Source organism: Protopterus annectens, chromosome 5.part0, assembly GCF_019279795.1.
Source record: "Protopterus annectens isolate FY-2018-M chromosome 5.part0, PAN1.0, whole genome shotgun sequence".
In the NCBI taxonomy this organism is placed as follows: domain Eukaryota; kingdom Metazoa; phylum Chordata; order Ceratodontiformes; family Protopteridae; genus Protopterus; species Protopterus annectens.
The window spans coordinates 1,628,369,652-1,628,379,497 of record NC_056735.1 but is presented as its reverse complement, the minus strand read 5'-3'; the positions used below and the strand labels follow the sequence as shown (position 1 = coordinate 1,628,379,497).

The following is a 9,846-nucleotide window of genomic DNA, read 5'->3' as shown; positions in this document are numbered from 1 at the left end:
CTTTGTCTGTCAATGACTCATGTTAATAGTGCCAATATTTTAAGTGCCCCTGATTATAATGGATCTCTCCCCGGTTTGGTTGAGATTTGTCCCCGATTCGTTGAGAGCTATGCTTTGGGTAAATAAAAACTTCATATACGGATAACACTTTCTGGGTTGTGTATAAAAATAAGCACGTTTTATTAAAATAAATACAACATTCTTCACAAATACTAAAATAAGTTATTAGTGAGTTTAATGCATTAAAGTACGATTTATGTTGGATGTTTGAGTGACAGAAGTCAATTGCCAAAACTCCTATACCCATGTAATTTCTTACCGTTCTTGTAACATGTCCCAGGCTGAACCTGCAAATGGTCATTTGTGATCAGTGCTCTATCTGCCCCCCCCCCCCAAAAAAAAAACAATAAATACATAAATAATCTACAAGCATACACAAAAACAATGTTCTTTCCAAGAGTCACTGCCTTCCTAGCCTAGTATTCACACAGAACACCTGACTTTCAGTTCTGTGACAACAAAAAAAGTTACGACGTGTTTCTATTACGCTTCTCTAACACTTCGTTACTAGAAATCTTGAAGCTTTCGCGAAAAAAAAATCCTTCCACGTACCTCCCGCTTATAGTTGTTTGGGCAATGTTTCTGATGATAGGCAAAAGGCTTGGCCAATTGGGCTTGGTCTCCAAGTGCCAGCTACTCCGCCCTTCACAGAGCTTGCTGAAACAATATGTCAGCTTCTATCGGTAGTGGGTCAGTGGCAAGCGATAGTAGCTGTTGCGGTTAATATGCAGAAGGTTATCTTTTAATGGTGGTGTGCTGCGGTAGAGTTTTATTATATGAGGGCTGCATAGGGATGGTCAGTGGCAGACGATTATACTAGAGACAACGTATGCTTTATTCGTGCTTCATCTGTTAATTTATATGTCTAGGTAAGGTTCATTCAGGTATTACCTCTCGTGTTATGCTTTTTATCTAGTGGTGTGAATACATCCGAGGGGTCTTAGCGCCCTTAACGTTGCATGCGTTTAATTGGAGAAGCAATTTCTTTCCGAATATCCTACTCTTCACCCATTGTATAGTTCATTCATCAATGTTGTTATAATAGATGCATGCATTGGCAGCTAGATATTGCTGCTTCCACTTGCAGTATATGCGATATTTTGGAATAGCTATCGATGTAGTAAGCTTTGCTCATTTATTTCCATTCTAGCGACTTGTGAAGCATACTGCAGTTTGCAGCTGTACCCCCTCTAAACACCAACACACCAGTAGAATTTTGTGCCGTACATTAGGTACATATTGTGTGTGTATGTATGATATATAACGTGGATCATAATTGCTATGATTTGCACCTACGCCAGCATTTGCTTGGGTGAGGCAGCCTTACTTGTGAGTACTTTGCTTTTCTGTGAAGAGGCTTAGTATAATGATGGTTGTAACGTTTGTTAATAGTATTTCATTGCGGCAAGTTTGTAGAGCGTAATAAGGCGTATTTTGTGTGTATTTAATCGGAAATCTTAGTAGTTTCTAGTAGGTAATAAGCAGTTCTGTAGACTGTAAGTCACTGGTGTGCAGGTACAAGGGGCGGCTGATCCATGTGGTTGCTTAGTAAGGTATTATTTATTTATTGCACGGTGCTTGCTGCTTGTGCAGCACCTTTCCTAATGTGCCTATGGAACCTTTGTGGATATTGTTAAATACATAGTTATCAAGTTAACGGTGAATGTTTATACGTTTTAGCTTGCACCTTTCATTGCTGCATAAGCATAAAACGTGTTGTAAGACTACAAGCTAAAGCAAATCCATGATATTGTACGCACAGTTTGACTAACTTCTGTATATTACTAATATTTTGTTTTTGAAGATAATGTGTATTTTCACTGAAGATCAGTTCAATAAACTTTTACATGAGACGAGAAAGACTTCGATTATAAAAAGTATATTTTTGTGCCTGAGCAATTGTAGTCTCGACATTTTGTTGCTAGCTCTTATTCCCAATGTGGGAGCCCTTCCTTACAGATTAATTCAGTTTTCTTCCACACCATGCGACACAGTGCAGTGATCCTGATTTTTCGTCTGATTATTACTTTAGGTGTCACTGATACCTAGTACAGTCATATTTTGTTATAAAACAATATTTGCTTATTTTATTTAAATACGTCATGCTTTTAGCAGAGAAATCAATGTGGCTGTTTTACACAAGAATTACAGGATAGTAGTTACTGTGTGTTTAAGCAAAATGTAGTTACTGCACTTTTGAGGTGTCATTTCTTTTTTGGCTATAAATGACTGTGAATGTATAAGCTGTATAGTTTATGTCTGAGCTGAGTTAAACAAATAAGGCCACAGTGTATGTTTAGTTTTTCAGTAGAGGGCTAACCTTGATAGCAATCTTTCTCATTGTTTCTGAATGAAGTGTGCCTGCTAGCTAATGCAGTTCTTTTGATACTTAGGGGCAATGATTTGTGGCTTAGACATGCTTTCAGCATTTGCTGACTGGGTAAGGCTCATGAAACACAAGTTTGTTCAGGTTTCATTGGCCTGTGTGTGGCTGAGATGCGCAAAGAGGCTGTGCGCTTTAGGTTCTGATTAACAGGACAGATGTGTTTTATGTTTTGTTGCTTTAAACGTAAAGGAAACAGTGTTGTTAGCTTGTAAATGCCCTTGATTCTAATGTCAGATGTGACACTTATCAGAAGTGACTGTCTGCAACAATAATTCAGTGCAATTTGGTTTGGGGCCCCAGGGGGTGGTGGTAATGTGGGTTTATAGCACTTGGGTACTACCAAACAACAGAAATACACTTTATTCACTGGCACATTTTCTTAAATTTTCGCTATGGAATCTGTAGATTTCTTTAAACGGACTCCTCTGCTAATTTGCCAGAATTTACCCAGTAGTTTTGAAAGACAATTTGTTTTTTTTTCTTGTAAAAGCAATGACTGTTTGCATTTTGTAAATTGTTTGCTTAATTTGTTAAGTTATAGGTATACCACAGGATATGTGAGAGGAAATTATTTAGGGGACTTTTTCCTGTGAAAGGTAAATAAAAAATGTTGCAGTCATTAAGGATAATTGTGTACTTAAACTGTTTTTCCAGTAATGTGAAAAATGCAGTGTAGAATCTGTGGCCACATAAGGGATTTTGTTATCTTTTAATTTGCCCATTTCATTATTTTGTACAGCACTACAGATCCTATTTTTTTCCTGAGAGTGTTTATTATGCAGTCTGCTACACCTGTTACATGTATCGCCCCAACCTTTGCTAAATACACTACATGGCAGTTCTTGTTTTCTGAAGCACCAGTTCACTTCTTACCCAGTTTATGCTCGAGTACATTTCATTTTTTTAAAAATATGTTGTATACACTGTTGAGAAATTAATATTTATCCACTGCATCCGTGCCTTCAGTTTCTCTTCCACACAACCCTGTGGATTGGGATATTGGTCATTTTATTGTTGACAAGCACAATGTTTACCTGTAATTATTTAATTTGATAATTCTTGGGTTACATGACAGTAACAATTAAAAATGCACATCCTAGTAACTTGCTAATTTATAACAATATCCATGTAAGTTGAAGAGTTATTTATATTTTTTTCTGAGCAGTAGTTTTTTAAACTGTCCATTAACTCTAAATTTGCAGCAGTAGTGGATGGGAACAAAGTAAAGGTGGCATATAATATAGTGCCAGCCTTTTTTTGTGTGAAAAATGTGTATCTGTAGGTCATTAACTTTTATAATTTTAAGTTCTATAGTAATTTTGGCTGGAAAAAAAAAACAGTAATACAGTCATGGTGCGTATTAGCGATCAGACTGTTGTTCATAGGTGTGTATTAGGCTAATGGGCCCTGGGGCCTTTACAAACCTAGTCCATAGAAGTGCCCTGGCATTGTGCCACCCATCGTTATTTCCAATGCCTCTATCAAGCAGAGCCACTGGAGTGATCCTCTGGATGAACTTTCTATTTCCCATCCATTCATCAAGATTTCTCTTGAAGAGGGCTAGTGAGGTGCTCTGCTTGACATGTATGGAAAGTCTTTTCCAGAGCATGGGCAGTCTCTAGGTTATGAACCTGTCCCTCCAGCATGTTCTTTTGATTGCGGTAATGAGGCTGTGCTGCTGATAATTGCAGTAGACAAATATTCAATATTAGGAAGCATCATTAGTAACTTGCAAAATAGCAGCATTCTAAAAGATATTCAATATCTTAGCAGCTTCTTCTTAACAACTGTACCATACTGTAAAAACATTGTTGGTATTTGTATTCTTGACGGCAGCTGAGCTTTGTATCCTTCTTTCAATACACGTCCCCTCTGGAGAGAGACAAATCACTCTCTCTCTAAAACCAGGTACTATAATGATCAAATGTTTGTACATATTTACCATTCTTGAATGCAGTGCAAACACTTTAAGAAAAAAATGTAAAACTTTGTATGTATTTTGATAGACATTTTTCATAGTAGCCTTTGAGGTAAACAGTTTCTGAATGGTAATAAAGACAGTTTACAAACAACCTTTTGTGGTTGATGAAAGAGTTTGGGTGGAATATCGTCTGTCATAAAAAGGATTGAATCTTTTGCATTTTTGTCATTTCTCATAACAGATTCATTTGGAGCAGTCTTTGGGTTAAGTATGCATTCAAGAAAAGGTATATTATTCCTTATTTGTCTTCCCAGGCATCAGATGTGCATGGTTTACATCTGTAGCTCCACTTGGAGTAGCATGATACAACTTAAGATGTTTTGAGAATTTTAGTGGTTTGGATGGCTCACTCAACAGCTCAGTTGGACTGTGGATACTGAAGACTTGGCAGTATGTATGAAGTCATAGTCCGCAGCAAATTTCTGAAACTGTTGGACACACAATGTGCAGCATTTTCTGTGATTAGTTCAATGGGTGTACCATGTGGTAAAAATCATCCTAAATGTTACAATGATTTTGTTGGGTAGGCTAGTTGGCATGTGCAGTGGTATATTGAGAGTAATTGTTCATTACTGCAAGGCTGCCAAGGACTCTGCAGTAAAGGAACTGGTAGTAATAGTTCTGTCCTCTAGCATAGTTTGAGTAATGTGCAAAACTGGCATGTTGAAACAAGCTTTGCAGTAGCAGTGTTGATGTCTCACTTCCATACAGACATCTTGGGTCATTCATGACACTTGTTTAGATCTTGGTGTCCTTCATGTATTTGTTTTAGCACTTTGGCTCATTGTGAAGAAAGTACAACTATCCTGTCTTGGTATAGTAGCAAACCATCATGTTCATGCAGTTGTGTTCATCAAATTTGGTAACTTATTTTAGATTTTCTAGCCTTTTTGTACGTAGGCAGCAATGTCTTCATCATTATCCAATCTACTCAGACATTGGATTCCTGGATATGTCAGCCACAATTGCTTTACTGTTACATGGATTGCTGTGCCATTGAAACATGACTGCCTCATAAGCATCTTTGGCATCTTGGCAGTACTTTGGCCCCATACTACCCATAATGTGAGCAATGCTTTTTGTTAAGTGTGCAGTTGGTCTTATCACATACTCACACCCTTATAAAATACACTTTTCTTCTATTTGTGAATAGCTCTGGCATGCATCATTTGTAATTCTGGAGCAAGACAATAGGTCTTAAAACTTGCCCATCCATCTGAAGTAAAGCAGCATCCAGGCCATAACTGTTGGTTTCTTGATGCTGTAATAAGTCAGCATTTGTTTAACCTTGTTGAAAGCTTGGGTTTGAGCAATCCCCAGTGACCAGGGTACACCTTTCTTTAGTAAGTCTGTCAGGGGCTGTAGCACTGTGGACAGAGCTGGTACAAACTTGCTCAAGAAATTTATCATGCCTAGGACCTGTCAGTTTGTTCTTTAAGCTTTGATATGGTTTTGACTTTGCTTGAATGTGGTCTGATTCCACCTGCACTTATGCTGTGACCAAAAGTAGACTTTGTTGCATTTATCTCCATTGAGTTTCAAAGCAGAGTTTTTAATGGTTTGGTGTAGTGCCTCTAATTTCATGCCATGTTGGGATTTTTAATGATGACCAAGCACTTGCACACTTTTGATGATGACAAAGATAGCTTCATGTCCTTTTAACAGATTGCTGATTTCATTATTGAAATAATGTTTTGTGTTTGAAGCTCTACCAAATAGCAGTCTTTTGAAACAAAACCTTCCAGTTGGAGTGATGAAGGTTGTTTGCTTTTGACAGTTTCTCTAGTGGTATCTCACACTACTGTTCTTTTTGATAATCGGATCTACTGGTGCACACCATTCATTTGGTTCTATTGTATTTCCTTCATGCCATGTGCTTACGTATGTTTGAGTTCTGCCCATACTTTAGTTCTATGGAACAGATTGTTTACGTATGGACCTTCCAGCACATAGAGCCAGAATTCATATTTGTGCCTGTTGTATTCAGTCATTGCTAAATGTCTTTGTACATTTGAGTTTGTTTGTAGGAGTATGTCTGTTTCTGTTTCAAGTGCCATGTGGAACATAAGCTTTTAAGTAGCTAAGGAGCTAATTGGGGTTCCATTTATCAGGAGTTTGACTTGCTAGTCTGGTTTAGTGTTTGGAGTAGCAGTCACTAAACCAGATAAAACGTTTTCTTAATCACTGCTGCTTTTACTAGCTTTGTTTTACATACAACAGTAAAATGTCCCAAATGTTTTGACAATTTTTTTCCACTTCTGCTATCTATTATCATCCCCTTCCTGACCAATTGGTCCATTCATTCCCTGGCACTGGAGCGAGGCTCTACCAGGAGGAGCTATCCTTTATCTGAACAGTCATCAGGAGTGGTCCAAGATTTTTACTACTTTAATCCCTATGTTCCTGCACATATCTGGTGAATTAGCAGTAGGCTGACAGTGGAGGATGTCTCATCATTTCCACGAGGGGTGTTCCTCCAAGCAGCCCTGTCACTTCCTGTGAAGCAGTTTGAGGGGAATTGCACAACTGTGTGTGTGTGTGACCCAAGTACACACTCCCTTTCCATCTTGTTGGGTAAAGAAAGCAGGTCAGGCCCCGCCCCTTCCTACCTGGCTCCTCCGATGCTGGGGCTGTTAATTGAACTTTCGTCATAGAGCATCACCCTTCTGGACCACAGAACCAAGGTTAAAATGTCCCGTCTTTTGCATTTCGTACATCTACCACATGCAGCCCCCTGATCTGACCCAGTGTGAGCGATTATATCTTTTGCATTTCGTACATCTACCACATGCAGCCCCTGATCTGACCCAGTGTGAGCGATTATATCTTTTGCATTTCGTACATCTACCACATGCAGCCCCCTGATCTGACCCAGTGTGAGCGATTATATCTTTTGCATTTCGTACATCTACCACATGCAGCCCCCTGATCTGACCCAGTGTGAGCGATTATATCTTTTGCATTTCGTACATCTACCACATGCAGCCCCCTGATATGACCCAGTGTGAGCGATTATATCTTTTGCATTTGCCAAGCTCGCGTTCACCCTGCTTTCCATGCTTATGCTTCCTTTGACCAGTACCATTATTTTTGTCGAATTTGATATTTCTGTTTCATGTCATGTAAATCATTTGATATACTCTTATTAGCACCTTGTTTCTTTACTACTTAATTTTGTCTAGCAATATGAATTGCAAAGTTAAATTCACCTTTAGCTGAAACTTTAAAGTAATTTCAGTATCAGCCAGCCCAGTCACTATTCTGTCTCTAATTTGTTCATCTTTTGTCTGGACAAAACCCAAAATGTATTTATATAAATGCCTAACAAAATCTTCATTATACTTTCCTTTAGCTTGAGTACATCTGTGAAAGCATGCCCTTTTGTGCATAACATTTCTTTTGGCACAAAATATTCTTTGATCTTTTTTATTTTTGATTCATATGTAACACTTTGACTCTCAGAAAATGAGCTGTAAATAGTTTCTACTTCTTTGTCCATAGCTTAAAGTCAAGTGTTTATCTGTATTTCTTCACTTTTGTCATTCTTGGATGCAGTTCTAAAGTGCCAATCTCTACCCCCATCTAGCTTTTGTGAAGCTTTTGAAGGGTTAAACTTGGACATTTAATTTTCCATTATTCTTCTGCTTTATGACTGATAATTGGTAAAACAACTTTATTTAGAGGTAAAACCACTTACTATGAGCTCTGTGGTATCTCCTCAGCTGTTTGGTGTGATTTTCTTTTCTGAATAGCATTCTTTGATTGGACTGATGAGTCACATTGCACACTCTCACTCTTATCCTGTTACGCTGTTGTGTGCTGCTGCTAATGGTACTAGACACAGAAGATCCCAAGTTATACTGTAGCGTTAATAACTCGTGAAATGACAACGTGATAAAAGGTACTTAATATCATAGCAGGTTCTAAACAACTCTGCCAGACCATCAAAAACATTGAGTATTGACTGTCATGAATGTCCACTAGCTTCATAGTGGTTTTATTTATTTTACATTTGTTGGCTGGGGAAATCCAGCTGGGCACAAAGACCCATTTTCAGTGGAGGCTTGGGAAGAAAAACAGTACATACAAAATCTTTTTAAGTTGTACAATATCAGCAATGTCCGAACACAATTGCAATTTTGCAATGTTAAAATAGATAAGATAATAATATTTTTGTCCATAAAATAGTAAAACTTCTTATTAATTGTATTTTACGTAGATAAAGTGTAAATTCTTGCATACACTGTTGGAAACTCCTGGGTTCTGGCTGGTGTGATTCTCTAACAATCTGGAAATGTATCGCTGATTGTTAAGTATATTTCTTGGCATTAACCTTTCAGACTTCTGCATTGTCTTAATTTTGCCTGACTGACTTATTTTATATATTTTCTGGCATTGTTTTCTGTTTCTCATCTGTTCCGAAACAGTTTTTTTCCCCTCCCATGCATCCTGTTCTTGTGGTGGTGTTATAGTTGGTGGCTTTGTAGTTGCTCACCCCTACTGTAACTTTGATCTGGGACACCCCACCCAGTTTGGTGTTCACTCTACTTAATACAGAGAGAACATTTGAGAAGGCCAATCCACTTAGGTTCTTAACCTCTGCTCCTCCTTCCTCTCTCCTTGCACTTTACTAAAAAAAAAATTGCACTTTATTTTGCATTTGTCTCTTCTTAATAGTACTTAATTGTATTTATTCTGCTGCATTTATTACTGCTTGGTCGTAGCCTGATTAAATTGTAACTGTTATTCTAAGCCTTTCAATTTAAGCACTTGGACTTCAGACCAGTTGTTATACATTAAGAAAGTTTGTGGTCTGCACTGTAGTGGAAGGACAGGTAGCTTACATCCTTCTAAATTGGGAATTGCTGATTGAAGGCTTAGTGTCTATTATTCTAAAAAATGTATTGGTTCTGGTTTAAGCACTTGGGCTTCAGGCCACTTATTTTACATTAAGAAGGTTTGTGGACTGCACTCTTGTGGAAGGAGAGGTTAGATTCGGCCCTTCTGAGCTGGGAATTTCTGGTTAAAGGATTATTGTGCCTGCTTATTTTGAACTGTTTCTTTCTGAAATTGGTGCACATTGTTTGCTGTAGCATAGACTAGATTCAGGCATGCTGAATCTAGCTTTGTTTGTATAACTTGAGCACTAATCCAGGCCATCTTTTTTTGGAGAAGGTTCCCCTGCACCCTAGTGGCAGGAGTGTGCAGTTAGAACTTGTCAGATTGAAGACTGCTGGAACAGGGCTCAGTTTTGATCTTTTTTACTGGTTAATTGGGTAATTTGTTTAAATCAGTTTGCTCATTTGCTACTGTTATATTAAAAAAATAATAATACACTTTACGCATAGCTGCTTAGCTAGGGTAAACTATTCCTGGCACCATAAAGTCTACTCTTCAAATTTTCCCTTAGAACTAGCCA

The 9,846-nt window shown here is 38.0% G+C and overlaps 1 long non-coding RNA gene across 2 annotated transcripts in view; it reads left to right on the top strand.

Moving 5' to 3' along the window:
* The first annotated feature begins 704 nt into the window (after positions 1-704).
* The window catches only part of LOC122801800, a 1,337,717-nt gene continuing 1,328,575 nt past the window's right edge, over positions 705-9,846 (top strand). For both annotated transcript variants that reach the window (XR_006364805.1, XR_006364806.1), the window contains exon 1: positions 705-929. This is a non-coding gene — a long non-coding RNA (uncharacterized LOC122801800). The remainder of the gene's footprint in view (positions 930-9,846) is intronic.